Genomic DNA, 26546 nt, shown 5'->3' on the forward strand with positions numbered 1-26546 from the left:
GACCCAAAAATCTTTGAAAAGTTTTGGGACCAACAAAAATTTTGACCCAAAAAAACTTCGAAAAATTTTGGGACCCAAAATTATTTTGACCCAGAAAACCTTCGAAAATTTTTGGGACCCAAAAAAATTTTGGCCCAAAAACATTTTGACCCAAATAAATTTCGAAAAAATTTAGGACCCAAAATAATTTTGACCCAAAAAAACTTCGAAAAAATTTTGGGACCCAAAAAAATTTTGAAAAATTTTGGGACCCAAAAAAACTTTGAAAAATTTTGGGACCCAAAAAAACTTTGAAAAATTTTGGGACCCAAAAAAACTTTGAAAAATTTTGGGACCCAAAAAAACTTCGAAAAATTTTGAGACCCAAAAAATTTTGACCCAAAAAAACGTAGAAACATTTTGCGACCCAAAAAAACTTTGAAAAATTTTGGGCGCAAAAAAATTTTGGGACCCAAAATAATTTTGACCCAAAAAAACTTAGAAATACTTTGGGACCCAAAAAAACGTAGAAAAATAATGGGCCCAAAAAAAATTCGATTCCCGAAAAATTTCGAAAAATTTTGAGACCCAAAAATCTTTGAAAAGTTTTGGGACCAACAAAAATTTTGACCCAAAAAAACTTCGAAAAATTTTGGGACCCAAAATTATTTTGACCCAGAAAACCTTCGAAAATTTTTGGGACCCAAAAAAATTTTGGCCCAAAAACATTTTGACCCAAATAAATTTCGAAAAAATTTAGGACCCAAAATAATTTTGACCCAAAAAAACTTCGAAAAAATTTTGGGACCCAAAAAAATTTTGAAAAATTTTGGGACCCAAAAAAACTTTGAAAAATTTTGGGACCCAAAAAAACTTTGAAAAATTTTGGGACCCAAAAAAACTTTGAAAAATTTTGGGACCCAAAAAAACTTCGAAAAATTTTAAGACCCAAAAAATTTTGACCCAAAAACACTTCGAAAAATTTTGGGACCCAAAAACATTTTGACCCAAACAAACTTGAAAATTTTGGGACCCTAAAAATTTTGGGACCCAAAATAACTTTGAAAAATTTTGAAACCCGAAAATTTTTTGACCCAAAAAAACTTTGAAAAATTTTGGGACCCAAAAAATTTTGACGCAAAAAACTTTGAAAAATTTCGGGACCCAAAAAAATCTTCAACAAATTTTGGGACCCAAAAAAAATTTGACCTTAAAAAATCTTCGGAAAATTTTGGGACCCAAAAAATTTTGGGACCCAAATCCTTTCAGAAGACCAGAACTTCTTCTCAGGCAAAATCTGAGGCATCTGAGACAAAACAGTATGACCACCAGCTACTCCAGATCAGCCAGTCATGAGTGTAAAAGGCCAATCTGTATTGATGAAATTAAAAACGTTTTGGATGATTGATGGCTTTTTTCCAGAGTACCAACAAAGTGTTTGTCTCGACAGTCTGTGATTATATGACTGGATTCACCAAATCACAGCAAAAAGTGATATATAGATAGAAAAAAAGACATTTTTGTAGAGTTTACCAGAACACTACGATTATTACATGATTGTACATTCTGGAAAGCTTCAGAGTAGAGGTCAGTTCTTCTTTTCTATTCATTGCCACTTCTAAATGGTGTTCCAATTAAGAAGTACTGGAATCTTTTTTGTAGTACTGGAATAGTTTTTGCTATGCACATGCTTCTTCAAGAAAATATGAAAGTATGTAATGTTAATAGTTTCACATTTTCTTTAAGAAGCATGTGCATAGCAAAAACTAAAAGAAAGAAATGATTACAGAAATTCTTCATTAGAAAACCATTTAGAAGTTGCAATGAAAAGAAAAGAAGAAATTACCTCCACTCTAAATTTACAATCATGTAATGATTGTGGTGTTCTGGTGAACTCTACAGGAGGCTGGACTGCGAGCAATTTTTGGCCAACAGTGTTTGTTTTTCTGTCTATATACAAATTTTTGCTGTGATTTGGTGAATCCAGCCATATATTCACTGTCAAGACACATCAAGACAAACACTATGTTGGTACTCTGGAAAAAAACCCATCAATCATCCAAAACGTTTTAATCTAATCAATACAGATTGGCCTTTTTCACTCATAACTGGCTGATCTGGAGTAGCTGGTGGTCATACTGGTTTGTCTCAGATGCCTCAGATTTTGCCTGAGAACAAGTTCTGGTCTACTGAAAGGATTGGGTCCTTCACCTGTGTGATAGCAAAAATCACACCCATACAGCCCATTGAATTGTTCAGTGTTCGGGTATTATTGGTATTAGTGCAAAAACCTCTGTTGTCTATTCTGAGAATTTTTGTGTCAAAATTTTTTGGGTCCAAAAATTTTTCAAAGTTTTGTTGGATCCCAAAATTTTTCAAAGTTTTGTTGGGTCCCAAAATTTTTCAAAGTTTTTTTGGGTCCCAAAATTTTTCGAAGTTTTTTTGGGTCCCAAAATTTTTCGAAGATATTTTGAGGTCAAAATTATTTTAGGTCAAATTTTTTTTGAGCCAATAATTTTTCGAAGATATTTTGAGGTCAAAATTATTTTAGGTCAAAATTTTTTTGGGTCCCAAACTTTTTCGAAGATTTTTTTGGGTTCCGAAATTTTTTGAAGTTTTTTTGTGTCAAAATTTTTTCGGGTCTAAAATTTTTCAAAGTGTTTTTGGGTCTCAACATTTTTTGAAGTTTTTTTGTCAAAATTTTTTCGGGTCTAAAAATTTTTCTAACTAATTTTATGTCAAAATTTTTTAGGTCGCAAAATTTTTCAACGTTTTTTCGGGTTCCGAAATTTTCCGGTTTTTTGTGTCAAAACTTTTTCGGGTCCAAATTTTTTTGGGTCCCAAAATTTTTAGAAGTTTTTTTTGGTCCCAAAATTTTTAGAAGTTTTTTTGGGTCCCAAAATTTTTAGAAGTTTTTTTCTCTGGAAAAAAGCCATCAATCATCTAAAACGTTTTTAATCTCATCAATACAGATTGGCCTTTTACACCCGTGACTGGCTGTTCTGGAGTATTTGGTGGTCATACTGTTTTGTCTCAGATGCCTCAGATTTTGCCTGAGAACAAGTTCTGGTCTTCTGAAAGGATAGGGTTTTTCACCTGTGTGATAGCAAAAATCACACCCATACAGCCCATTGAATTGTTCAGTGTTCGGATATTATTGGTTTAAGTGCAAAAACCTCTGTTGTCTATTCTGAGTTTTTTTGTGTCAAAATTGTTTGGGCCTAAAAAATTTTCTAAATTTTTATTCTTTTTATTCTTTTTTGTAATTTTATTACATTAAATTCTTTTAGTTAATGATAATTGTTTGCTGTGTCTCTGCAGATTTTGTTGAACAATAAATATGTCATGCACTACATGGTATAAAAAAAACGCTTATGTTTAACAGTGATTTAATACTGACTTCAAAATAAAGCAGTAAGTTATCATTCTGTTGTGAAAACACTTATGTAGCTAAAAACACAATGCTTTATTTTTGAAAGTCTGATCAATACAACTATGCACCTGTAATTTTGTAATCCTGTAATACTGTAATTTTTTACAGTATACACGAAACGATTTTAAAGGTTATTTTACTATTCAGCTGCTGACAGTTTTTTTGTTAAACAGTGATTTAATTTAACAAAATTTGTTTTTACAATAAATTACTGTTAACTACTGCCAGTTCGGTACTGTGATTTTATTTCACAGTAGATACTTGTCAATTACTGCCAGTTACTTTACTTAATTTAGTTAACTACTTAGTTACTAATTTACTTACTGTAAATTTAACAGTACATTTTTACAGTGTAAATGTTCTTTGATTAAATTGGCAATAAATCAGAACTTTTGTTGATTGGTACTAAATCAACAGTAAGTAAATCTCATAACTTCTACATTCCTGTTGATAACTCCTCCATCTCTCCCTTCCCTCAGGTCAAGTGTCTGGGTGTCATTGGTCAGCCTACTTCCATCTTCGAAAAATTAATCGTCTTTGTCCTTCTCTTACTGCTCACACTACAACTAATCTGGTCCACAGTCTGGTTACCTTACTGTAACTCTATTTATTTTGGCCTGCCACAAAAAACATACATAAATTACAGTTTGTTTAAAATGCAGCGTGTCATTACCCAGACAGCTTCACTGGCTCCCTATCCCATATCGCATCAACTGTAAAATACTCCCCCTCACAATTGTGCCCCTCCTTATCTTTCGTACCTTATTACTACGTCTTGGGGTGCAGAGCGAGCATTCAACCGGAATCTGGAATTCACTCCCACCTATTCATCGTAACATAGACTCATTGCCACATTTCAAGTCTAAACTCAAAACTTATCTGTTGCTTATGATTTGTGATTATTAATCATATTCTGTACTTTTTTCCCTGTGTATTCTATATTCTGTCTCTATGTATGTATTTTATGTTCTGTCAGTTGAATCATGTAAAGTGACAAGAAAGGCGCACACAAGTAAAATCTATTATTGACCCCTTTCACACCTGACACTTGGGTTCAGACCAGACTGAAAAATGAGAATATCTGGACCAAAGGAAGTAGGTGTGAAAGCCCCCTTAATAATAAGTTTAGATGTCACGAGGCCTCTCATATCCAGTGAAGTCTTCACACCATTTCCCAGGATTGCTTGTAAAATTAAATTGCAATCTACCTTAAAACATTACGGTAACTTCTATAAGGATGCTGAAGTTCTGAACAGACACCTTGCTGGGAAGATTATGAAAATTATGGTTAACAAAGCTGCCCCAGCCAGTGCCACTCGTGATAGGAAGAACAGAAGTGCTGAGGGGACTGGATATAACAAGTTCTTGTGCCTTGCTGATGGGTCTTAATCTCAGCTACCCAAGACAACTGAGGCATACCTTAGACGTTTTTTAAAAGTTACTCCTCAAACTGGATGGACTGAAAGCTAGTACAAAATAATGTCAACAAAACAACAGCTCGTAAAGTTCACTTGCTAATTAAGAAATAAACAATTTCATTTCTTAGTAGCTGTTACCAGCTGGAATATTTTATTTTGTACTATGCAGATGTCTTTTATTATGCAACAGTTTGTTGTGCCCATTTTTTAACCAATAAAAAGGGTGATTTAAAAAAAAAAAAATATTTCCTGAATATAAAGAAATTCTTACATGGATTAGGTAGGTTCAAATGAATAAATAATAAATAAATTAATAAAATGATGGTGGGAACAAGTCTCTTAGCTTTTTCTCAACAACATTTTAGTTGGAATTGCAAAACGACGTTCTAAAATCCATCATTCTAGTTAGGATTGCAAAACGATGCATGCAAATTGTTACATCATTTTTTAAGTAGATCTAGTATATTATTTTTTAGAGAGCACATAAGAACTGTTTGAAAGCAAGAAGTTATTGCATTTTACACAGTTAAAATGTGGTTTAGGTCTTAAACACTCATTTTTGATCGAAAAAGAAGTTTTCAGTACAAAACAACACATGAAGCAGATTTCGCTCTAAGGAGTGAAATAGGAGCTCAAAACTAAGCGTAAAACGGTTTTCTCAGCGTGAATTCTTTTTCATTCAACATACAAATAAACCCCAACTCTTTATTACATGATGTGGTACATTTTACATAGTTAAAATGTGGTTTGTTGAGTCTAACAGCAGAGTGTTGCTGCTAGCGATGCGTTAGGAAGGAGCTGACGACTTCTTTTCATTTTTGCTGATTTATTTTACAGAACGATACAACGTGACCATCTGCCAGTTGGGCTGTACGTAGACTAACTTATACATGTGAAACTCTTCTGCATAAAAGTGTCCAACTACGGGAAGTCCATTGTGCCAACGAAACAACATGAGCTTTTACACATTACTCATATGTTTTGTGTTCTTGCGTCCTCTAGTATCGCGAAGAAAACATAACACTATTTACAAGTCAAGTAACCTAAGGACATATTTTTTTAATACATATTAACATGGTTTAGGTCTTTAAAACTAATTTCTGATCGAAAGATAAGTTTCCAGCACAAAACAACACATGAAGCAGCTTTCGCTCTAAGGAGAGAAAGAGGAGCTCAATACCAAGCGTAAAACGCTTTTTATCCAGCGTGAAAAAAATATTTTACAACATTCAACATACAAATGAACCCAAACAAATGAACCCAAAGAAAGAATAAAACATTTTAGACAGTTTTAATATGTTTTAGGTCTTAAAAACTCATTTCTGACCGAAACAGATGTTTTCAGTGCAAAACAACACTTGAAGCCGTTTTCGCTCAAATCAGTGAGAGACGAGCTCAAAACTAAGCGCAAAACGCTTTTCTCAGCTTGAAAAAGATTTTACAACATTCAACACACAAATGAACCCAAACACTTAAGAAACGACAAAAACGAGATGTTAGTGTATTTTACACAGCTATAATGTGTTTTAGGTCTTTAAAACTAATTTCTGACCGAAAGAGATGTTTTTCAGTGCAAAACAACACTTGAAGCCGTTTTCGCTCTAAGCAGTGAGAGAGAAGCTCAAAACTAAGAGTAAAATGCGTTTCCCAGTGTGAAAAAAGATTTTACAACATTCAACACACAAATGAAACCAAACACTTAATAAATGTGTTTTAGGTCTTAAAAACCCATTTCTGACCGAAAGAGATGTTTTCAATGCAAAACAACACTTGAAGCCGTTTTCGCTCTAAGCAGTGAGAGAGAAGCTCAAAACTAAGAGTATAACGCGTTTCCCAGCCTGAAAAAAGATTTTACAACATTCAACACACAAATGAAACGAAACACTAAAGAAACGACAAAAACGAGATGTTAGTGTATTTTACACAGCTACAATGTGTTTTAGACTCATTTCAGACCGAAAAAGATGTTTTCAGTGCAAAACAACACTTGAAGCCGTTTTCGCTCTAAGCAGTGAGAGAGAAGCTCAAATCTAAGAGTAAAACGCGTTTCCCAGCCTGAAAAAAGATTTTACAACATTCAACACACAAATGAAACGAAACACTAAAGAAACGACAAAAACGAGATGTTAGTGAATTTCACACAACTACAATGTGTTTTAGGTCTTTAAGACTCATTTCAGACCGATAAAGATGTTTTCAGTGCAAAACAACACTTGAAGTCGTTTTCGCTCTAAGGAGAGAAAGAGGAGCTCTATGCGTAAAACGCTTTTCTCAGCGTAAAAAAAGATTTTAAAACATTCAACATACAAATGAACCCAAACACTTAAGAAACGACAAAAACGACATGTTAGTGTATTTTACACAGTTTTAATATGTTTTAGGTCTTTAAAACTCATTTCAGACCGAAAGAGATGTTTTCAGTGCAAAACAACACTTGAAGCCGTTTTCGCTCTAAGCAGTGAGAGACGAGCTCAAAACTAAGCGTAAAACGCGTTTCCCAGTGTGAAAAAAGATTTTACAACATTCAACACACAAATGAAACCAAACACTTAATAAATGTGTTTTAGGTCTTAAAAACTCATTTCTGACCGAAAAAGATGTTTTCAGTGCAAAACAACACTTGAAGCCGTTTTCGCTCTAAGCAGTGAGAGAGAAGCTCAAAACTAAGAGTAAAATGGGTTTCCCAGCGTGAAAAAAGATTTTACAACATTCAACACACAAATGAAACGAAACACTTAATAAATGACAAAAACGAGATTTTAGAGCATGTTACACAGTTATAATGTGTTTTAGGTCTTAAAAACTCATTTCTGACCGAAAGAGATGTTTTCAGTGCAAAACAACCTTTGAAGCCGTTTTCGCTCTAAGCAGTGAGAGAGGAGCTCAAAACTAAGTGTAAAACGCTTTTCTCAGCTTGAAAAATATTTTAGAACATTCAACGTACAAATGAACCCAAACACTAAAGAAACGACAAAAACGAGATGTTAGTGTATTTTACACAGTTTTAATATGTTTTAGGTCTTTAAGACTCATTTCAGACCGAAAAAGATGTTTTCAGTGCAAAACAACACTTGAAGTCGTTTTCGCTCTAAGGAGAGAAAGAGGAGCTCTATGCGTAAAACGCTTTTCTCAGCGTAAAAAAAGATTTTACAACATTCAACACACAAATGAAACGAAACACTTAATAAATGACAAAAACGAGATTTTAGAGCATGTTACACAGTTATAATGTGTTTTAGGTCTTTAAAACTCATTTCAGACCGAAAGAGAAGCCGTTTTCACTCTAAGCAGTGAGAGAGAAGCTCAAAACTAAGAGTAAAATGCGTTTCCCAGTGTGAAAAAAGATTTTACAACATTCAACACACAAATGAAACCAAACACTTAATAAATGTGTTTTAGGTCTTAAAAACTCATTTCTGACCGAAAGAGATGTTTTCAGTGCAAAACAACACTTGAAGCCGTTTTCGCTCTAAGCAGTGAGAGAGAAGCTCAAAACTAAGTGTAAAATGGGTTTCCCAGCGTGAAAAAAGATTTTACAACATTCAACACACAAATGAAACGAAACACTTAATAAATGACAAAAACGAAATTTTAGAGCATGTTACACAGTTATAATGTGTTTTAGGTCTTAAAAACTCATTTCTGACCGAAAGAGATGTTTTCAGTGCAAAACAACCTTTGAAGCCGTTTTCGCTCTAAGCAGTGAGAGAGGAGCTCAAAACTAAGCGTAAAACGCGTTTCCCAGTGTGAAAAAAGATTTTACAACATTCAACATACAAATGAAACCAAACACTTAATAAATGACAAAAACGAGATTTTAGAGCATGTTACACAGTTATAATGTGTTTTAGGTCTTAAAAACTCATTTCTGACCGAAAGAGATGTTTTCAGTGCAAAACAACACTTGAAGCCGTTTTCGCTCTAAGCAGTGAGAGAGGAGCTCAAAACTAAGTGTAAAACGCTTTTCTCAGCTTGAAAAAGATTTTACAACATTCAACGTACAAATGAACCCAAACACTAAAGAAACGACAAAAACGAGATGTTAGTGTATTTTACACAGCTACAATGTGTTTTAGACTCATTTCAGACCGAAAAAGATGTTTTCAGTTGCAAAACAACACTTGAAGCCGTTTTCGCTCTAAGCAGTGAGAGAGGAGCTCAAAACTAAGCGTAAAACGCGTTTCCCAGTGTGAAAAAAGATTTTACAACATTCAACACACAAATGAAACGAAACACTTAATAAATGACAAAAACGAGATTTTAGAGCATGTTACACAGTTATAATGTGTTTTAGGTCTTAAAAACTCATTTCTGACCGAAAGAGATGTTTTCAGTGCAAAACAACCTTTGAAGCCGTTTTCGCTCTAAGCAGTGAGAGAGGAGCTCAAAACTAAGAGTAAAATGCGTTTCCCAGTGTGAAAAAAGATTTTACAACATTCAACACACAAATGAAACCAAACACTTAATAAATGTGTTTTAGGTCTTAAAAACTCATTTCTGACCGAAAGAGATGTTTTCAGTGCAAAACAACACTTGAAGCCGTTTTCGCTCTAAGCAGTGAGAGAGAAGCTCAAAACTAAGTGTAAAATGGGTTTCCCAGCGTGAAAAAAGATTTTACAACATTCAACACACAAATGAAAACGAAACACTTAATAAATGACAAAAACTAAATTTTAGAGCATGTTACACAGTTATAATGTGTTTTAGGTCTTAAAAACTCATTTCTGACCGAAAGAGATGTTTTCAGTGTAAAACAACACTTGAAGCCGTTTTCGCTCTAAGCAGTGAGAGAGGAGCTCAAAACTAAGTGTAAAACGCTTTTCTCAGCTTGAAAAAGATTTTACAACATTCAACGTACAAATGAACCCAAACACTAAAGAAACGACAAAAACGAGATGTTAGTGTATTTTACACAGCTACAATGTGTTTTAGACTCATTTCAGACCGAAAAAGATGTTTTCAGTGCAAAACAACACTTGAAGCCGTTTTCGCTCTAAGCAGTGAGAGAGGAGCTCAAAACTAAGCGTGAAACGCTTTTCTCAGCTTGAAAAAGATTTTAGAACATTCAACATACAAATGAACCCAAACACTAAAAAGAAACGACAAAAACGAGATGTTAGTGTATTTTACACAGCTACAATGTGTTTTAGGTCTTTAAGACTCATTTCAGACCGAAAAAGATGTTTTCAGTGCAAAACAACACTTGAAGCCGTTTTCGCTCTAAGCAGTGAGAGAGGAGCTCAAAACTAAGCGTGAAACGCTTTTCTCAGCTTGAAAAAGATTTTACAACATTCAACGTACAAATGAACCCAAACACTAAAGAAACGACAAAAACGAGATGTTAGTGTATTTTACACAGCTACAATGTGTTTTAGACTCATTTCAGACCGAAAAAGATGTTTTCAGTGCAAAACAACACTTGAAGCCGTTTTCGCTCTAAGCAGTGAGAGAGGGGAGCTCAAAACTAAGCGTAAAACGCGTTTCCCAGTGTGAAAAAAGATTTTACAACATTCAACACACAAATGAAACCAAACACTTAATAAATGTGTTTTAGGTCTTAAAAACTCATTTCAGACCGAAAAAGATGTTTTCAGTGCAAAACAACACTTGAAGCCGTTTTCGCTCTAAGCAGTGAGAGAGGATCTCAAAACTAAGCGTAAAACGCGTTTCCCAGTGTGAAAAAAGATTTTACAACATTCAACACACAAATGAAACGAAACACTTAATAAATGACAAAAACGAGATTTTAGAGCATGTTACACAGTTATAATGTGTTTTAGGTCTTAAAAACTCATTTCTGACCGATAGAGATGTTTTCAGTGCAAAACAAGACTTGAAGCCGTTTTCGCTCTAAGCAGTTAGAGAGGAGCTCAAAACTAAGCGTAGAACGCTTTTCTTAGCTTGAAAAAGATTTTAGAACATTCAACACAAAAAATGAACACAATTGAACACAATGAAAACAATTAAGAAACGACAAAAACGAGATGTTAATGTATTTTCTCATTTCTGACCGAAAGAGAAATTTTCAGTAAAAAAACAACACTTGAAGTCGTTTTCGCTCTAAGAAAAAAGATTTTACTACATTCAACAAACAAATAAACCCAAACACTTAAGAAAGAATGAAACCGAAATGTTCATGCATTTTACACAGTTATAATGTGTTTTAGGTCTTAAAAACTCATTTCTGACCGACAGAGAAGTTTTCATTAAAAAACAACACTTGAAGCAGTTGTCGCTCGAAGGAGTGATAGAGGAGCTCAAAATTAAGCGTAAAACGGTTTTCTCAGATTCAACATACAAATGAACCCCAAGTCTTTGGGGTCTTTCAAAAAAAGAGAAAAGTTCTGCTGATGTCACGATCAAGTCAATTAAATTTTTGTGCTGAGAATGGTCTATTATCCAAAAACATCTAGTTAACATTGTTTCTGTGGTCTACTAGTAATAAATCTGTGGAGGAATGAGAGTAATACATCAGCTGTATAATATGTAATTATACAGCTGATGTATAATGGGGAACCGCAATGTAGGCCTGAGCAAAAAAGGTGATGTAATTGATGATGACCAACAAGTAACCTGATGAAGGTAATAATCATAAATTTGGAAAATTCCCAGAGAACTACAAAGTAAGCAACAAGATGCCATAAACCTAGAGTAATGCAGATGTTTGCAGTATAATTTGATAAATGTCAGGATAACAAGTTTTTAAAAGATGGTGAACACAGTACTATACTATTTATTTATAATATATTTCTATTGCATTTTCTATTGTTTTTTTAACAGTTATAAGTATACAAACAGTTTTTAAGTATACAAACTACTTATAATGAAACACAGTTGTACAATCTTCTTGTTAATAATATAGTTGTAGTGAAAAAAATAGTAGGCTTCTATATTAAAGGAATAATGCTTTGTAGTCAACCTTTGCCTTTTTCTTTGGGTTAACACGAAGTGCAGTAGTTGTGATGTTTGATTCTGAATGTGATGTCTGGGTTGTAAATGGAACCTGTAAACATAAAACAGACTTCAAAGGTCCATGGTGTATAAAAAAAACTGGCAAGTTAATGTGCATGCATTTAATTCTCAAAAATTAACAACTGTATGAGGTAAATCAAAATGCTGCAAAAATACCTTTCTTGTAGGCTCTTCTGTATGTTAGTTCTTGCTAAATCACTAGAGCAGAGAAAAAGTGATATTACAAAAAAACATAAAGGAATTGGATACCTGATGTCTAAGCAGAGCACACAGTGTAATATACTTTTACAACACTGCTTTGGGACACTTTGCTGTAAGTACTGGTCCACTTACTGCTCATAGCAATCAACAGACACATTTAGACAGCTAGCTAAACCGTATCAAAGCTCAGGTTACGTCACATTCAGATAATCTTGTGACCCTTTTTAATATTCTTTAATATGTTTGGACTACTTCACCAAAATCTGAAACTGAACTGTACACAACAATACCTTTTAACTAGTAATTACAAAAAAAAACTGAACATGTGACGAACCTTTCCTTTCGTTTTGAGGGTTGTTCTACTTTTATTCTTCATGTTCAAAAAGATCTGTTGAAAGATGCTACGTTTTATTACAACGTATTGTTACATATATAATAATATTACAATTTTAGAATGTGTTCATTAGCCTCTAATAATGTGAGATAAGTGTCACTATTGGGAAAATGTGTATGATTTTATCAGGGTATACTGTTTTCAGGAAATGTACAAATATCTTGTTTTGGAGTATACAATATATACACATAAAAATATACATTATCTATCTTGCCATTTTTGTACGTAAACAGTTCTTTTAAATCATATATTGCACTTTGGAACTGCTATATTCAATACATACTAATTAAAACAAAAAGACACTGAGAATTGAATCTAATGAAGCTTTGCACTGCACTGCACAGCCTCTGCTAGCTTGCTGTCTAGGTTATCTCACTAGCTAGTTAGCTAGTTAGTTAGTAAACTAACGTTCGCAGTGGTTAGCTAGCTAGCTAGTTAACTAACATTCACATTCGTAGCTTAACGTTAAAACTATGGTCTTGTATGGTTTTATCGCCATTTACATTAGGTAAGATAACATTTTCTAAACTTACTAGTAAATTTCTAAATTTACTAGTCCACCATCAGATAACGTTTTCAAAAGTCGTTCACCAGCCCTTACCCAGCCACTGCGCTCTACTAATAAGAGCCCTGCTAATTCAGCGCAGCTCCCCGCAGCCTTCAGCTGCTCCGCCTCACCCGCGAGCGCGAAGCCTTTAACCAGAGCTCTCCAAACCTGCAGTCTCTCCTGCCCTGTACAATCCACAGCCAGAGGCACATCGATATGTTTTAATGATGCTGAAAAAAAAGACAATACAAGACATTGCTGATGAATGATGATAACTCCCCGTGATACCTGTCCCAAAGTTTTGATGTGAAGCATGCCAGTTTGTATTTGATGCAAAAAAGGGCTCATTTGTTTAATGATTCGTTTGTAATGCCAGATTAAAGACATTCTTGAAAACCCCAATTTACATTTATATAAAGAGACAGCAGATAAAGAAGGGGTTCTGAATGACATACAGTGTGGAGCAGAGTACAGTGGGCCTTTTTTTTACATTACATCACATTACTTTTGGCAGACGCTTTTGTCCAAAGCGACTTACAATAGGAATTAAGATAAACCATTTTTAGGGCTTAAAGGAGGTTGAAGGGAAATAAGGGGATAGAGAAGTGAAGGAGGGGAAGAAGGAAATGAGGTTAGAAGTAGTTAGTGTGTTAAGAGAGTTAGTGCTCTTTGAAGAGCTCTGTCTTCAGGAGTCTCTTAAAGATAGCGAGAGATTCTCCTGATCTGGTAGTGGAAGGTAGTTTGTTCCACCATTGGGGAACTCTGTATGAGAACAGTCTGCTTTGTGTGAGTGTTTGGCAAAGCGAGGCGACGTTAATCGGAGGAGCGCAGCGGCCGGGAGGTAGCGTAAGCCTTCAGGAGTGAGTGCAGGTAGGAAGGAGCTTGTTCTGTCATGACCTTGTGGGCGATTGTAAGAGTTTTGAATTTGATGCGAGCATCAACTGGTAGCCAGTGGAGCTCAATGAGCAGTTGGGTGACGTGTCCGTTTTGCCTTTCACCCCATGACTGGCTGTTCTGGAGTAACATCTGGAGGACATAGCATGGTCATGAAGTTTTGCCTCAGATCCGAGAACAGGTTTTGGTCTTCTGAATGGTTACGGTCCTCCACCTGTGTGATAGCAAAAATCACACCCATACAGCCCATTGAATTGTTCAGTGTTCTGGGCAGGCAAGTCATATGAGTCATATGAGTGCAAACACCTCGGACCTCTGTTCTCTATTCTGTGGATGTCTTCATGCGATACCATCCTTTTCATCCTTTTGAAGAGAAAGGAGTTCATCTACAAAGGAGAGAGTGCATGTATAGTTTTTTTTCTCCAAACCAAATACATGGCATACAAATGTTCCTTTTCCTGTCTTTGGGCTGTAGTTCAATAACCTGACCCTGAACTGGCCAAATCTGGTACTTTTAAAAAATGGAATTTCATCAAGGTTCCACAGTAAACTAATATCATGTTCACATAGTTGGCCAGTTTGTCTTAATTTTCTGTACTCTGCTCCAAACTGTATGTCATTCCGAGCCCCTTCTTTATCTGCTGTCTCTCTAGATAAATGTAAATTGGGGGTTTCAAGAATGTCTTTAATCTGGAATGACACATGAATAATTTAAAAAATGAGCCATTTTTAAGATTTTTATTTGCATCTTGGGTTTCTTGGGCATCTTGGGTTTCAAGAATGTCTTTAAACTGGCATGCTTCACGTCGTGTTGGACTTTTTTCCCCAAGTGCATAGAACATGAGGAGCAGTGAAAATGATGTTCATAATGAACATACACTACATGAGCTTTGTTAAACAGGTACACACTTTCTGGCACTAACCCTGGGGCATGTTCATTACAAATCTTGAGGAGATATTCCAGAGGTAAAGAACTTAAATACTACACCTTCTATTTACTTTCACAATATTATAAACACATTCACTTTAAAGTTATTACAGAAATACAAATGTAATTTTATTATAATATATTATTATTATTATTATTATTATTATTATTATATTATAATAATATTTCAATTTGTTAAAAATTACCTACAGTTTAGCTACTGTAACCATCTAGTTACTAGAACAGCTTTTCTACACCTCAACACATTCAAGTATAATTGAAGATGTATTACTTTACAATACATTTTATAGAACTACAAAAAGATATATTTTATGTGTACTTTTCTTTTAGTATAGGAAATGGAAAATATACTTTTTTTAGTATTCTTGACTTTTTTTAAATATACTGTTAGTGCTCTTAAATGTACTCAAATGTACTAATGTATTCACAAAGGAGCTCAGGCTAAGAAATGCCTTATCCCTGCATGAGTGTATGCCTTCATTACCTCCGACTATTGTTATGCGCTAGAAAAAAAACTAGAAAATTTGATCATATTAATCCAGTCCTATAAGCATTGCACTGGCTTCCAGTTAAATTCCGCATGGACTATAAAGTTCTCATGGATATAGGGAATTGTGGTAAACTGAGATGCTGGGTGCTGTTGTTCGCTCACTGCACGCGATCACTCAGGTTTGTGAATGGTGGTGTTTCAGGGTGCGTCCGTGTCTATGCTACCCTCTGGCTCGCTCACTTTAGTTAGGCTGTTTTATTCAGATCTGCTGGAGTCATTAGCTATACTCTGATAATGTTTTATATTTTCTGTTTTACACAAATCCAGTCATACCGAATTACATCTCTCTGCTATCCTCCGAGTCACTGACTGCCCACCTGTCTGACCCGATACCGAGGGATGCTGGACCCTCAGGCTCTCATGTCCCCTGTCCGGCCAGACTGATGGTGGTAAGGTCCCCCCTTATATGCGAGTCTAGGTCCTCCCAAAGTTTCTTCCTTCTCCAGCTCTGAGGAAGTTTTTCCTTATCTCTGCGCTCACTGGGGGTTCTGTATTCTGTATTTTCTATGTTTAATGTTTTGCCTGATTCTTTGCCCTTTGATCATGTTTCTGTAAAGCTGCTTTGAGACAACATCATTTATAACAAGCGCTATACGCTTGATTTGAAGTTTGATATAGAACATGGGGTAGCCTTAAATCGCACTTGTCAAGACACCATTCATCACAATTAAAAGGAAAAGAAGTGTTAGCATTTAAATTTCCTCAGGGGCATCGCCTGGCCTGGGCTTCTGGGGCTTTAGCCCGGATTAATTGTTTTAATCTATGTTATTAATGAGGAGACAGGCCACTGGCCGTGTGTGAAGGGAAAATCAGTTTGCTGGTTTTCCGGAGCGCAGTGGGCTAGTAGGGAAGCCCCCATAGTATATGATGTCTTTGGGAAGCTAATAAACTACACATCATAGTGTTAAACATTATATATCAGGATACACTGATGACACCCAGCTCTACCTCTCAACCAAACCTAATGTTGCACTTTCACCTTCATCCCTCATTGACTGTCTCGCTAAAATAAAACGTTGGGGCAGTAGTCATTTGGATTCATTTTGGATTCAACACACTTACAACCTGAAGAAGAAGAAGTAGAAAAAGAAGAAGTTTGAAAAGTGACTTGACCTGAGAGCTTCTTATTAACATGATGTGCTTGACATACCAGTTTGGTGATTGTGAACATTAACTTTTATTTTAATTTCTGTTTGGTTCCTTGTCAGAATGAATCCTGACTCCACCAAGTGCAGTGAAAAGTTCAAGACAAGCAAGAAAACTGGAAGAACTGTAAAGCGGAAGACATCAGATATGAATCCCTGCGTCATTTCTTTTATAAGGACTTCAGTCCTGGAAAAACAAGATTAGATTAAACTGTTGTTCTTCACATATTGAGGAAAAAAATAGTTTTTGTAATTGTTTGCTGTGTCTCTGCAGATTTTGTTGAACAATAAAAAATGTCATGCAGTACATGGTATAAAAAAGGCTTATGTTTAACTGTTTAACAGTGATTTAGGTATCATTCTGTTGTGAAAACACTTATGTAGATAAAAACACAATGCTTTATTTTTGAAAGTCTGATCAATACAACTATGCACAAAATTACAGTATACACGAAACAATTTTAAAGGTTAATTTACTATTCAGCTGCTGCCATTTGTTTGTTTTTTTAACAGTGATTTAATTTAACAAAATTTGTTTTTACAATAAATTACTGTTAACTACAGTTCGGTACTGTGATTTTATTTCACAGTAAGTTACTTGTCAATTACTGCCAGTTACTTTACTTACTTTAGTTAACTACTTAGTTACTAATTTACTTACTGTAAATTTAACAGTACATTTTTAAAGTGTAAATGTTCTTTGATTAAACTGGCAATAAATCAGAACTTTTGTTGATTGGTACTAAATCAACAGTAAGTAAATCTCATAACTTCTACATTCCTGTTGATAACTCCTCCATCTCTCCCTTCCCTCAGGTCAAGAGTCTGGGTGTCATTGTCAAAAGCATACTTTCCTTCGAATCCCATGTCAATAGTTGGTCAGCCTACTTCCATCTCCGAAAAATTAATCGTCTTTGTCCTTCTCTTACTGCTCACACTACAACTAATCTGGTCCACAGTCTGGTTACCTTACTGTAACTCTCTTTATTTTGGCCTGCCACAAAAAACCTACATAAATTACAGTTTGTTTAAAATGCAGCTGCCCGTGTCATTAACCAGACTCCTTTACAACAGCTTCACTGGCTCCCTATCCCATATCGCAATATCGCATCAACTATAAAATACTCCCCCTCACAGTTGTGCCCCTCCTTATCTTTCGTACCTTCTTCACAATGCTACACCTGCTCGTTCCCCTTAGATCCTCTTATTCTATTTATCTCACTATTCTTACTGCCCGTCTTGGGGTGCAGAGCGAGCATTCAACCGCTCTTCTCCCCGGCTCTGGAATTCACTCCCACTTATTCACCGTAACATTGCCACATTTCAAGTCTAAACTCAAAACTTATCTGTTTAAAGTTGCTTATGATTTGTGATTATTAATCCTATTCTGTACTTTTTTTCCCTGTGTATTCTATATTCTGTTTCTATATATGTATTTTATGTTCTGTCAGTTTTATGTTGAATCATGTAAAGTGACAAGAAAGGCGCACACAAGTAAAATATATTATTGACCCCTTTCACACCTGACACTTGGGTTCAGACCAGACTGAAAAATGAGAATATCTGGACCAAAGGAAGTAGGTGTGAAAGCCCCCTTAATAATAAGTTTAGATGTCACGAGGCCTCTCATATCCAATGAAGTCTTCACACCATTTCCCAGGATTGCTTGTAAAATTAAATTGCTATCTACCTTAAAACATTACGGTAACTACAGCAACATTGAAACTGAAATATTTACTGTTTTTTTTTCTATAAGGATGCTGAAGTTCTGAACAGACAACTTGCTGGGAAGGTTATGACAATTATGGTTAACAAAGATGCCCCAGCCAGTGCCACTCGTGATAGGGGGAACACAAGTTCTTGTGCCTTGCTGATGGGTCTTAATCTCAGCTACCCAAGACAACTGAGACATATCTTAGAAGTTTTTTAAAAGTTACTCCTCAAACTGGATGGACTGAAAGCTAGTACAAAATAATGTCAACAAAACAACAGCTCGTAAAGTTCACTTGCTAATTAAGAAATAAACAATTTCATTTCTTAGTAGCTATGTAAACAGCTGTTCGTTCAGCTGGAATATTTTATTTTGTACTATGCAGATGTCTTTTATTATGCAACAGTTTGTTGTGCCCATTTTTTAACCAATAAAAAAGGTGATGTTTTTTTTTTTTAATATTTGCCTGAATATAAAGAAATTCTTACATGGATTAGGTAGGTTCAAATGAATAAATCTTTAACGTTTTTAATAAAATGATGGTGGGAACAAGTCTCTTAGCTTTTTCTCAACAACATTTTAGTTGGAATTGCAAAACGACGTTCTAAAATCCATCATTCTAGTTAGGATTGCAAAACTATGCATGCAAATTGTTACATCATTTTTTAAAGTAGATCCAGTATATTATTTTTCAGAGAGCACATGAGAACTGTTGAAAACAAGATGTTATTGCATTTTACACAGTTAAAATGTGGTTTAGGTCTTAAACACTCATTTTTGATCGAAAGAGAAGTTTTCAGTACAAAACAACACATGAAGCAGATTTCGCTCTAAGGAGTGAAATAGGAGCTCAAAACTAAGCGTAAAACGGTTTTCTCAGCGTGAATTCTTTTTCAGCATTCAACATACAAATGAACCCCAACTCTTTCTTACATGATGTGGTACATTTTACATAGTTAAAATGTGGTTTGTTGAGTTAGGAAGGAGCTGACGACTTCTTTTTTCATTTTTGCTGATTTATTTTACAGAACGATACAACGTGACCATCTGCCAGTTGGGCTGTACGTAGACTGACTTATACATGTGAAACTCTCCTGCATAAAAGTGTCCAACTACGGGAAGTCCATTGTGCCAACGAAACAACATGAGCTTTTACACATTACTCATATGTTTTGTGTTCTTCCGCCCTCTAGTGTCGCGAAGAGAACATAACACTATTTACAAGTCAAGTAACCTAAGGACATATTAACATGGTTTAGGTATTTAAAACTCATTTCTAAACGAAAGAGAAGTTTCCAGTACAAAACAACACTTGAAGCAGCTTTCGCTCTAAGGAGAGAAAGAGGAGCTCAATACTAAGCGTAAAACGCTTTATCCAGTGTGAAAAAAGATTTTACAACATTCAACATACAAATGAACCCAAACACTTAGAGAAAGAATAAAAACGAAATGTTCGTTCATTTTACACAGTTATAATGTGTTTTAGGGTCCGTGTACATTTTGACAGTTTGATTCTTGAACTGAATAGAGAGCTGAAGAAATGAAAAAACGGGTCGCCTTTTTGTTTTTTGGTTTGAACACACAAAAACAGAAACGGGAATTCAGTCCGAATATTGGTTTTCTCCTTTGGGTCTACAAAACGAACTTACCGCTTATTATTTTGATTGCGAAATATGGGCGGGCATTAATCGCGCCTCCTACCACATTGGTTAGTATGAGAGATCACGTGTTCGCAGCCGCTACGTTCCGATAGAATAAAAGTCCCGAATTGTCAGGTGTCAGTAATTATGACCGCAAGAATATTATCTGTGTCTAGATTTGCGTGCAAAGATTTTCTCCAGTCTGACTGAATTAATTCCGATTACAGAATCTGACTAAAGTGTTTGTACACGATACTCATCTGAGGAAAAACTATATTTATATGTAACAGGAATGTACGCTGTAAAAGTAATAGAGCCCAAAATGATACACGTGTATTACTGTACTACTGATTTTTCTATGTACCTTGAATTCATTATATTATTGCATTCATACATTTAAATGTAATATGGTCAAACCATTGTTCATCTTCTGTACTACACACTCATGAACTAGGTACCAGTCCCACCATGCATGACAAAAAAAAAAAAACCTTTAGATTAAATTTACGGTGGAAGTAAGTCTGCTTAAAAATCCAGCTCTTTACCTGACAATACATATTTTACATTGAGAGGTTATAATTTATAATTATAGTTATTGTTTTTTTTCCATAGACAATTGTTTATAATTTATAATAATATTATTTATTATGTTGCAGCTATATCAATCGGACGATTACAAAAAAAAACATGGAATTTAGGTTAAAAAGGTGACATTTGCTATTATTTGCTTTCTGTCCTTCAAGAAGTGCAGTGTCATTTCCTCCTTTGCCTCAATGATGATATCATAAAAGCCAATTTTTAATTTTATAGGGGGTAAATTGAATGGTGTAACAGCACAGCCGGCCCAATGCATACTCAAATTATGCGGATGCTTAAGGGCCCTAACGCCACCAGGGGGCACACCAAAAACACCAAGACACCATGATAAAAACTACATGTTTTAAAATAACTTTGAATAATACAAATGAAACGGTACGACGGCGTTTTAGAGCCATACAAAAAAACAATTCACTTCGAGAATAAAGACATAATATTACGAGAATAAATCGTGTATAAATGCATAATGTTATGAGAATAAAGAGAATAAAGTCGTAGTATTTTAAGGGAAATGTAGTTCTAACTGCGTGGGTTCAGGGCCGGAGTGCGCCCCTTTTTCAGCCCGGGAGTTTCATGCCCAAATCCAGCCCATATATGCCATGGAGCAGGAATTTGAATAAATAAAACAGCAGCTAGATCTTACAATGCCTTTTTATTGCATATAAGTACAAGTATATGTTGGTAAGTTAAAAGAACACCGTTCACATTCAAATTTAAATCAGATAAAGATTTAAAAGGTAAAAAAAAAAATATTATATGAATTAATATTACTTAGAAGTAGCGCTGGGCGATATGGGAAAAATCGTTTTTTATATCACGATAACGATATATATAATGATATACCACATTTATATAAATCAATTATAAATAAATTAACAAATACGAAAATGAAGGTATTCAATCTGTAATTTCAGTTCGTTTAAGTTTTTCTTTTAATTAGTTTCAGTTAAGGAGAAGTTTCGTTAACAATAAGACTTGGTTATTTAGCTGTATTGTGATTATCATGCCATAGCTTTATATAAAATTAAAATAGTATTAAAAAACAGATGAATACATCACAGACTGTTTCCTGGAGCCCGACCAGCCGAGGCAAGTGATGCGCTCATCCGCGCGTTTAAAGCTCCGCAGGTAGATTAATGAGTGTGCGGCTTGCAGGGATCTGGCGCTAATTCTACTGCTTTGGGGCGGCATGACGTTCTCAGCCTGCAAGTCAGACTGCAGTGTCAGCATATAAATCAGGTGCGTTTTTGTACAGGACAAACCATTCAAACATGCGGATGAGCTCTCAGCACCCGATAATTAAAAAAAATAAGAATAAGAATAAGATTAGATAAGTGACGGGTAAATTATTTTTTTCCGTCCAACCGGCCCAAACTCGAGCCGGCCCATCGGGAATCCTCCCGAATCTCCCGATTAGCCACTCCGGGCCTGCGACAGAACACTAAAAATAAGTGTGTATGATACAGCTAGGTGTCAGGAAACACACACACTCTTTGAAATTTGGATACATTGCCAATTCTACTAATTATTAAATTATATACATTTTAAAATGTAATAGCTTTCAAACCGAATCACACAGAATAATAAAAACAAGTGTGTATGATACAGCTAGGTGTCAGGAAACACACACACTCTTTGAAATTTGGATACATTGCCAATTCTACTAATTATTAAATTATATACATTTTAAAATGTAATAGCTTTCAAACCGAATTACACAGAACAATAAAAACAAGTGTGTATGATACAGTTAGGTGGCAACAAACACACACACGGTTTATATTTATGATACACTGCCAATTCTACGAATTATTAAATTTTATATATTTTAAAATGTAGTAGCTTTCAAACCGAATCACACAGAATAATAAAAACAAGTGTGTATGATACAGCTAGGTGGCAGCAGACACACACCATTTATATTTTGGATACAGTGCCAATTCTAGTGAATATTACATTTTATATATTTAAAAAATCAATAGAATTTAAACCGAATTACACAGAACAATAAAAACAAGTGTGTATGATACAGTTAGGTGGCAACAAACACACACATGCTTTATATTTATGATACAGTGCCAATTCTACATATTATTCAATTATATATATTTTAAAATTCAATAGCTTTTAAACTCAATTACACAGAATAATAAAAACAAGTGTGTATGCTACAGCTAGGTTGCAGCAAACACACACACACACTTTAAAATTTGGATACATTGCCAATACTACTAATTATTAAATTATATACATTTTAAAATTCAATAGCTTTCAAACCGAATCACACAGAATAATAAAAACAAGTGTGTATGATACAGCTAGGTGTCAGGAAACACACACACTCTTTGAAATTTGGATACATTGCCAATTCTACTAATTATTAAATTATATACATTTTAAAATGTAATAGCTTTCAAACCGAATCACACAGAATAATAAAAACAAGTGTGTATGATACAGCTAGGTGGCAGCAGACACACACCATTTATATTTTGGATACAGTGCCAATTCTAGTGAATATTACATTTTATATATTTAAAAAATCAATAGAATTTAAACCGAATTACACAGAACAATAAAAACAAGTGTGTATGATACAGTTAGGTGGCAACAAACACACACATGCTTTATATTTATGATACAGTGCCAATTCTACATATTATTCAATTATATATATTTTAAAATTCAATAGCTTTTAAACTCAATTACACAGAATAATAAAAACAAGTGTGTATGCTACAGCTAGGTTGCAGCAAACACACACACACACTTTAAAATTTGGATACATTGCCAATACTACTAATTATTAAATTATATACATTTTAAAATTCAATAGCTTTCAAACCGAATCACACAGAATAATAAAAACAAGTGTGTATGATACAGCTAGGTGGCAACAAACACACACACTCTTTAAAATTTGGATACATTGCCAATTCTATTAATTATTAAATTTTATATATTTTAAAATGCAATAGCTTTCAAACTGAATTACACAGAACAATAAAAATAAGTGTGTATGATACAGCTAGGTGGCAGCAAACACACACACATATTTATGATACACTGCCAATTCTATGAATTATTAAATTTTATATATTTTAAAATTCAATAGCTTTCAAACCGAATTACACAGAACACTAAAAACAACTGTGTACGCTTTTAGCAACTGCAAGATGCCCACAAACATGTGTGTGTTTGTTGCCACCTAGCTGTATCATACACACTAGTTTTTATTGTCCTGTGTGATTTGGTGTAAAAGCTATTGAATTTTAAAATATATAAAATTAAATAATTAGTAGAATTGGCAATGTATTCAAATTTCAAAGAGTTTGTGTGTTTGCTGCCACCTAGCTGTAGCATACACACTTGTTTTTATTATTCTGTGTAATTGAGTTTAAAAGCTATTGAATTTTAAAATATATAAAATTTAATAATTAGTAGAATTGGCAGTGTATCCGAATTTTAAAGAGTGTGTGTGTTTATTGCCACCTAGCTGTATCATACACACTAGTTTTTATTGTTCTGTGTGATTTGGTGTAAAAGCTATTGAATTTAAAAATATATAACATTTAATAATTCATAGAATTGGCAGTGTATCATAAATATAAAGAGTGAGCGTGTTTGCTGCCACCTAGCTGTATCATACACACTTGTTTTTATTATTCTGTGTGATTCGGTTTGAAAGCTATTACATTTTAAAATATATAAAATTTAATAATTCGTAGAATTGGCAGTGTATCATAAATATAAACCGTGTGTGTGTTTGTTGCCACCTAACTGTATCATACACACTTGTTTTTATTGTTCTGTGTAATTCGGTTTGAAAGCTATTACATTTTAAAATGTATATCATTTAATAATTAGTAGAATTGGCAATGTATCCAAATTTCAAAGAGTGTGTGTTTCCTGACACCTAGCTGTATCATACACACTTGTTTTTATTATTCTGTGTGATTCGGTTTGAAAGCTATTACATTTTAAAATGTATATAATTTAATAATTAGTAGAATTGGCAATGTATCCAAATTTCAAAGAGTGTGTGTGTTTCCTGACACCTAGCTGTATCATACACACTTATTTTTAGTGTTCTGTGTAATTCGGTTTAAACTCTATTGATTTTTTAAATATATAAAATGTAATATTCACTAGAATTGGCACTGTATCCAAAATATAAATGGTGTGCGTGTCTGCTGCCACCTAACTGTGACATACACAGTTGCTGAAATGCTATTGAATTTGTGAATATATAAAATATAATAAAACATTAGAGCATTTTGCATAATAGTAATGGGTGTGCAATTTTCCTCATGACTCAAAGTATACATCCCCGTTATTCTGATGTGTATGAACCCTAAGGATATGGAGCTATTGGTGTTTTTTTTTTCTTAAAGCATCTATTCTTATGTGGGAACATTAATAGGCATTTTTATGCACTGAAGTGATTTGGATGTAAATAAATGAGTGTGTACAGATGTAGAGGTGGTCTAGAAGTACATGCATTTTATTCTGACAGGAAAAGTGCGCTTAGTTTTTCGGTATTAAAGCTAAAAGGGCGTTGCGCAAATTTCACCCAAACAGTAAAAGGAAGGGTGTGCGTCACTCTCTGTGGTCGTACTGTCCTGATTATGTAAGTATCTGCTGGCTACCATCCTCCGTTCAGAAGTTATTAGAGCCGAAAAGTCGAATATCAAAAATGAAACTAATTTTACCGTGGTGATAAAATCATACACATTTTCCCAATAGTGACACTTATCTCACATTATTAGAGGCTAATAAAAACATTCTAATATTGTAATATTATTATATATGTAACAATACGTTGTAATAAAATGTAGCATCTTTCAACAGGTCTTTTTGAACATGAAGAATAAAAGTAGAACAACCCTCAACACGAAAGGAAACTAATTACTAGATAAAAGGTATTGTTGTGTACAGTTCAGTTTCAGATTTTGGTGAAGTAGTCCAAAAATATTGAAGAATATTAAAAAGGGTCACAAGATTATCTGAATGTGACGTAACCTGAGCTTTGATACGGTTTAGCTAGCTGTCTAAATGTGTCTGTTGATTGCCATGAGCAGTAAGTGGACCAGTACTTACAGCCAAGTGTCCCAAAGACTGCAACACTGCTGCAATACTGTGTGCTCTGCTTAGACACCAGGTATCCTTTATATTTTTTTGTAAGATCACTTTTTCTCTGTTCTGGTGATTTAGCAAGAACTAACATACAGAAGAGCCTACAAGAAAGGTATTTTTGCAGCATTTTGATTTACCTCGTACAGTTGTTAATTAATTTTTGAGTATTAAATGCATGCACATTAACTTGCCAGTTTTTTTTATACACCATGGACCTTTGAAGTCTGTTTTATGTTTACAGGTTCCGTTTAGAACCCAGACATCACATTCAGAATCAAACATCACAACTACTGCACCTTGTGTTAACCCAAAGAAAAAGGCAAAGGTTGACTACAAAGCATTATTTCTTTAATATAGAAGACTACTATTTTTTTTTACTACAACTATATTATTAACAAGAAGATTGTACAATTGTGTTTCATTATAAGTAGTTTGTATCAGTATTTATTTAGAACTGTATTTTTTCAGGTACTTGAAATTGTGAACTTGAGACCTGAACCGAATGCTTTACAGAAGGAATTGCCTACAAGAAAGGTATTTCTTGCACAATTGTATGATTCACAGACATAATGAAGGCAGATGTTATTTATTACTATAATATTATGTTTGTTATTGTATTATGCTATAATATATTAGATTATCCCACCTATGATGCAGGCCTGGACAATTTAAACAAAGTGGTGTGGTTTATTATTCTTATTTTTGCAGCATATACCAACATACAACTTAACTTTTGCTTTTTTTAACTGTTAAAAAAACAATAGAAAATGCAATAGAAATATATTATAAATAAATAGTATAATACTGTGTTCACCATCTTTCAAAAACTTGTTATCCTGGCATTTATCAAATTATACTGCAAACATCTGAATTACTTTTATGGCATCTTGTTGCTTCCTTTGTAGTTCTCTGGGAATTTTCCAAATTTATGATTATTACCTTCATCAGGTTACTTGTTGGTCATCATCAATTACATCACC

At 34.3% G+C, this 26546-nt stretch overlaps 1 protein-coding gene across 14 annotated transcripts in view; it reads right to left on the reverse strand.

The window, feature by feature from the left end:
• mffa (mitochondrial fission factor a) overlaps positions 1-26546 on the reverse strand; it is a 583551-nt gene that overhangs the window by 270025 nt on the left and 286980 nt on the right. For 3 of the 14 annotated variants that reach the window (XR_007425392.1, XR_007425387.1, XR_007425386.1), the window contains 2 exons: positions 12338-12391; positions 11959-12000 (listed from right to left, as the gene is read on the reverse strand). The exons of 7 other annotated variants lie outside the window; for them this stretch is intronic. The gene's annotated coding sequence lies outside the window, so the exon portion shown is untranslated. Of the gene's footprint in view, positions 1-11952; positions 12001-12337; positions 12392-26546 lie in introns of those variants that run through there. 4 more of the 14 variants (XR_007425398.1, XR_007425388.1, XR_007425393.1 and 1 more) reach the window with 4 other exon arrangements.

The sequence above is a fragment of the Astyanax mexicanus genome, chromosome 18 (genome assembly GCF_023375975.1).
Source record: "Astyanax mexicanus isolate ESR-SI-001 chromosome 18, AstMex3_surface, whole genome shotgun sequence".
NCBI lineage: Eukaryota > Metazoa > Chordata > Actinopteri > Characiformes > Acestrorhamphidae > Astyanax > Astyanax mexicanus.